Source organism: Triturus cristatus, chromosome 8 (assembly GCF_964204655.1).
Source record: "Triturus cristatus chromosome 8, aTriCri1.1, whole genome shotgun sequence".
NCBI classification, from domain to species: Eukaryota; Metazoa; Chordata; class Amphibia; order Caudata; family Salamandridae; genus Triturus; species Triturus cristatus.
The window spans coordinates 904,996,371-905,002,890 of NC_140591.1; the positions used below are offsets into that span (position 1 = coordinate 904,996,371).

Here is a 6,520-nt window from a genome sequence, read left to right on the forward strand (position 1 = left end):
AATCTTGTATGAGTCGAAACCCTTCTCTGGTGTGATTTTCCGCTTGCGGAGCATCAGCCTACCAGTGTCGGCGTCGATAAAGTGTACCTGTGAAGGCTCGATATCGATTTGTCCAGTGGATAGTGACTGTGTTTGTTGGACACGTGTCCGAATTTGGAACATTTTCGGTGCCTTGGGCGGCGGCAATCCTAATGTGATGTGCTCCGGCGCCGAGTGTGATTTTGCGGCCTTGTGCGTTTCGGGACCCGACGTAGGTTGGAGGGTTGCCCGGTCCCTGATGCGTTGCAACGATGCTGAGACCTGTTGCAAGGTGAACGCAGATGGCGCTTTGGAACCGATAGGCACCTTGGAGACAGGCGTCGAAGCGGTATCCGACTTATTTCCAGTCTTTGGGTCGTCGATCCGAAGGTGGGTATCGACGCTCCTCGGAGCCGATGATTTGGCAGGCGCCGCACCCTTTGATGTCGACGCAGACGGATCGACCACCTTGACCTTGGTGGGTTGGGCCGTAATCTTCGGTGCCATAGGCCGAGGCGCCTTGTGGGGACCGAGGGCCTTCTTCTTTGGCTCGGCGCCGGGACCCGTCGCGGTGAGCTCGGCACCGAAATCTCTTTTGTTGTGTTCGGTGCCGATGACCTGTGCCGGCGTCGAAGGAGTGGAGGGCTTCGAGGCCTTCGATCCGATCGCAACCTGTTTCACTTTCGGTTTCGATGTAACCGGTGCGACAAACGGTTTCGGTTTCACTGAAGGAAATCCAGTCGTCTTCGATATTAATGGCTCCTGTGAAATGTTCGAGGCCGGGCCTTGAGGCGGGGCCGAAGAACCGTGTGACTGATCTTGGGTAAGGCCCGCAGGCGATCCCTCGACCTGAGCCTTATGACGACTTTGTCTCTCGGCCTCCGTATCGACGGGTTGGCCTAGCTCTTCGCTGGAGCTATCTTCCTCGGCCCCAAGGGCCTCATTGTAGTCTCCTACCTCGTCGACGACGTCTTCGTCCCCGAAGATCACCTCAGCATCGTCTTCCGATCGGGAGTCATGTTCGGAAGCGTGGCTGGAGAGTCATGTTCGGAAGCGCGGCTGGAGTCTATGTCTTCTACGGTCTCGGCTTCCTCGTCCTCGGTGCTGAAGATGTTGACCGGGGCAGGCTCCGATTGCTGTGCCTCCAATCTCGCTGCCCGTCGATTCCGCAGAGTCTTCTTCGAGCGGAACCGGGCGCAGGCCATACATTTCGACTCATCATGATCCGGTGAGAGACATTTGTTGCACACTGGATGGACATCGACGTGTGGGTATTTCGCATGGCATAAAGGACATCTCTTGAAAGGAGTCCTCGATTCCATCGTCGAGCGGTGAGCGATGTTCGGACCGAAGCGGATCCGAAAAGCGTGAAGAAGGTACTAAAACACAAAATAAACTGGTCGATACCGAACGCGAACAATACCGACGCGATCTAAAGGCATTTTGGACTTAAACTAAAGTTTCCGAACTTGAGCTAAGATAAGCACATCTGAACCCAATGGCGGAAAAAAACAATCTAAGGATGGAGAGGATGCCCATGCGCACTGTAGTCCAGGGGAGGAGCCATCTATCTCGTGATACATCAAAGACTCTTCCAGGACAACAATGTGCAATCATCCGGACCCAACACTAGGCGGCGATCTATGCACAGATATGAATTCAGCAGCCCACATGCCTCGAACACATTATTAAGGGAGTGAGGAACGCAGTGTGTGAACAAAGTCAAATTCAGATCTAAAATGACCCCTAGGGGAGAAATTTTTATTTAATATCCCCTAAAGACCAGATTAAAAATGGTGCAGTGACAGATTTAACATAATAACGGTCTGTGTCAAAAAGAAGGTCGACATGTTTCAGCCTAACGGACTAATTCAATCCACAGCTTTCTTCACTGTATGAATAACTACTGCGAATAATGTGCCCAAAATAAAGTGAAAAAAATCATCATAACACAATTGGAACAAGCACAACCATGTAACCTGAATAAGTAGGTTTTCAAATCCTCATCTGTGTCACGAATACTGTGAGTATCTGCAAAAGATAAACACAGAGAGGAAAATGACCTATTGTATGTCTAGTATACCAAACATTCATTAGTGATTCAATATTTAATCAAATCATAGTGAGATCTCAATTCTCATCTAGTTGCTATAATAGCAAACATGCCTTACCCGTGTCCTGTGAGGAAGACACTTCAACTCACCTGACAACGGCTCAGGATATTAAGGCCCCGCTCTGTAAGGGATACAAAGAGCAAAGAAGTGCCCCAAGTACTGTGTTGTAAAACTATTCTGGTTAAAAAACGTCACAATGGTTAAATGGAAAATATAACAACCAAGCACCATCCGGTACTCAGCGCTATAAAGGCTCATTCACCAATAAGTCTGCTCATGACAACAGTGTCTAAGACGTGAAAACACAATTTCGTCGAAAGCAAGACAGACGGATTAATCATTGTTAGCTCTAGAGCAATCCAGGTCTGTGTCCGTCGTTTAAACAAGACTCGGATGTACAGGAAATACCCGTTAGTAAAACCAAAAATCAGTAACTCAACTAGGGCAATAGACTAAGATCAAGGGGGGGACCCACTTTTGTCAACAATCGATGCTCCCTTGAAAGACGAAGACACAGCATAAACCATTGTGTGTGGTCGCCTTGCATTGTAAATAGCGTCAAAATACACTTCCATTGAAGCTTCCACAATAAAACAACACCAGCGTCAAAAAGTAAAATTTTGTTGGGGCTTACATGTTGGGGCAACACCAGCACTGCAAGGAATGGCGCGAACGCGCTCAGTGTTGAAACACCACCGGGGTCAAAATAAACTATACATAAGGCTTACGTGTTAAGACAACACCAGCGCGCTCGGTGTTAAGAATAAAACTCAGGGAAAAATCTCTACAGGAACTGTGGTGTTGCCTACCTATCTGTCGGTACCCCGAGCTTGTCAAGAGCCGGAGGGAAGGTGCCGACTCAAAAGCTTGTGTTTGTTTTAAAGAAGGGTCTATCGCACTTCCGCATATTACGTGCATCACGTGATCGAGTCACGTGTTTAGTAACGGTAACTCTTCTTCATGAAATCTTTATTATACATGATTCGTAGTCGATGTGACAAATCGAAAACAGATCGAAGCAATATATGCATGCACTTCTGGGGCTCTGATATTGTAAAAACAAAACAGACCGGAGACAGTCAGTATCTCGATAGTTATGTATGTTGGGACATGTAGTTCTCAATATATATATCTATAGGGTGCCTAATTTATCCCAAAGAGACAAGTGACATTCCGATTATAAAAAATATATATAGAATTAGTATGCTGAGTAATATGATCCCCTAAACAGATATCACCTGTTAATATTCAGAGAAACATAGCCTGTATGTGCCAAATGTTCAAATTGAGATGCTTATAGAAAATTTCAAAACTTCATCCAAACTCTTAAGGTATGAGGACTAATTCTATACAGTTAGAGAAAGTCACTCGTATTCTAAGTAACACAAGGTACATAGTAACCATGTGTAACCTCGACGATGTAACAAATATCAATCACCATTCAAGGCACAAATGACGGCTAAAAGAACAACACTTTTGGCTGAGGGTACACAGATATGTTATATCTGCATTATAAGGAGACCCAAGGTTCAGCCCTTTCTTATCACTCTGTAACCTAAACACCCACTTCTGTTCTCTGAGGAATAGGTACTTGGTGATATCAGTGATATGTGATGGTATAAATGGTTGTTCAAGAATTGTCCATCTAAAGTCGTCATGTTGGTACATAGTAACCATGTGTAACCTCGACGATGTAACAAATATCAATCACCATTCAAGGCACAAATGACGGCTAAAAGAACAACACTTTTGGCTGAGGGTACACAGATATGTTATATCTGCATTATAAGGAGACCCAAGGTTCAGCCCTTTCTTATCACTCTGTAACCTAAACACCCACTTCTGTTCTCTGAGGAATAGGTACTTGGTGATATCAGTGATATGTGATGGTATAAATGGTTGTTCAAGAATTGTCCATCTAAAGTCGTCATGTTGGTGATTTGCTTCCAAAGAATGTCTCGTAAGTTTTGTAGTCTGTTTCTTGCACCTAATGGTGCTTTTATGCTCTGATATCCTGACTTTGATTTTACGGGTAGTCACATGGGCATGTAATTAGATAGATCAACCTATCACTATTGCAGTTGGTGAATCTGTTCTGAATCCACTGTCTAGTATTCCCTATATCAATTGATTTTGAGGGTTGTGTCTGAGGGCATGTGAGAAGTTGGCCTGATATATGCTGTCCACTAATTATAGTGGGCACCTTGTAGCAGTCGAAACAACCCCTTATGGTGCATAGGTTTAAGACTCCCTTTATTGAAAGCTATCCTAGTGGTAGCTATGGAGAGCAGCCTTCAGGCTAAGTCTTGAAGGAATGTAAAGCAGCTTGTTTTACCAGTCTATAACCTCTTGAATGACCAAATGAAAGGACAACCACACCAGGTATATATTTAAAAAATATGTATTTAAGATAAAACACACCCCTCTAGTCTCTTTATGAAACTGGAGTTCGAAGTACTTAATTTACAAGTTAGCAATCAGCAGTAATAGCACAAATACACGTTTGGGCCCTAGGGGCATACCAAACCATATACCAATAAAGTGGTATAAGAACCACGACTGAACTAGACACATGGCCTAGAGCCTGTAGAATCGCTGGGACCCCAAGGAACCACCCAAGGTAGTGAGACAGGGGACCCATGGGGACCGTGTGCAGTGTGTAAACACAGCCGCGAATTCCCGTTAGCTTCTATGGGCAATGTCGCAGTTGGAAATTTAAAGATTAGGGACACGGAGAATCGAGTTAGGACCAAACCCTTTTGTACTTAGGAAGTTCTAGTGCTAGCACCCACGGGAGCACCGGAGTACTCGTGTTACCTCACCCAGGGAAGCCAGGTGCATAGGTGTCTTTTGGTGATATCAGTTTTGGGGATCATATTACTCAGCATACTAGTTCTATATATATTTTTTCTAATTGGAATGTCACTTGGGTCTTTAGGATAAATTAGACACCCTATAGATATATGATATATATTGAGAACTACATGTCCCAACATGCATAACTATCAAGATACTGACTGTCTCCGGTCTGTTTTGTTTTTATACTATCAGAGCCCCAGAAGTGCATGCATATAGTTGCTTCGATCTGTTTTCGATTTGTCACACCGACTACGAATCATGTATAATAAAGATTTCATGAAGAAGAGTTACCGTTATTAAACACGTGACTCGATCATGTGATGCACGTAATATGCGGAAGTGCGATAGACCCTTCTTTAAAACAAACACAAGCTTTTGAGTTGGCACCTTCCCTCCGGCTCTTGACAAGCTCGGGGTACCGACGGATAGGTAAGCGACACCACAGTTCCTCTAGAGATTTTTTGCCCGAGTTTTACTCTTATCACCGAGCGTTTTCGTGTTATTTCATGCAGCGCTGGTGTTGTCTTAACATGTAAGCCTTAAGTATAGTTTATTTTGACCCCGGTGTTGTTTCAACACTGAGCGCGTTCGCGCCATTCCTTGCAGTGCTGGTGTTGCCCCAACATGTAAGCCCCAACAAAATTTTACTTTTTGACGCTGGTGTTGTTTTATTGTGGAAGCTTCAATGGAAGTGTATTTTGACGCTATTTACAATGCAAGGCGACCACACACAATGGTTTATGCCGTGTCTTCATATTTCAAGGGGGCATCGATTGTTGACAAAAGTGGGTCCCCCCCCTTGATCTTAGTCTATTGCCCCAGTTGAGTTACTGATTTTTGATGTTACTAACGGGTATTTCCTGTACATCTGAGTCTTGTTTAAACGATAGACACAGACCTGGATTGCTCTAGAGCGAACAATGATTAATCCGTCTGTCTTGCCACCGACAATATTGTGTTTTCACGTCTTGGACACTGTTGTTATGAGCAGACTTATTGGTGAATGAACCTTTATAGCGCTGAGTACTGGATTGCGCTTGGTTGCTATATTTTCCTTTTTACCATTGTGAAGTTTTTTAACCAGAATAGTTTTACAACACAGTACTTTGGGCACTTCTTTGCTCTTTGTATCCCTTACAGAGCGGGGCCTTAATATCCTGAGCCGTTGTCAGGTGAGGTGAAGTGTCTTCCTCACAGGACACGGGTAAGGCATGTTTGCTATTATAGCAACTAGATGAGAATTGAGATCTCACTATGATTTAAGTAGATATTGAATCACTAATGAATGTTTGGTATACTAGACATACAATAGGTAATTTTCTTCTCTGTGTTCATTTTTTGCAGATACTCACAGTATTCGTGACACAGATGAGGATTTGAAAACCTACTTATTCAGGTTACATGGTTGTGCTTGTTCCAACTGTGTTATGATGATTTTGTTCACTTTATTTTGGGCACATTATTCGTATTAGTTATTCATACAGTATTTGGTCCTGAAAAAAGCCGTGGAATGAATTAGTCCTTTAGGC

General features: G+C 44.1%; 1 protein-coding gene across 4 annotated transcripts in view; it reads right to left on the reverse strand.

The window, feature by feature from the left end:
• Positions 1-6,520, reverse strand: part of ZBTB11 (zinc finger and BTB domain containing 11) — a 2,099,144-nt gene that overhangs the window by 1,211,457 nt on the left and 881,167 nt on the right. The gene's annotated exons all lie outside the window — the stretch shown is intronic.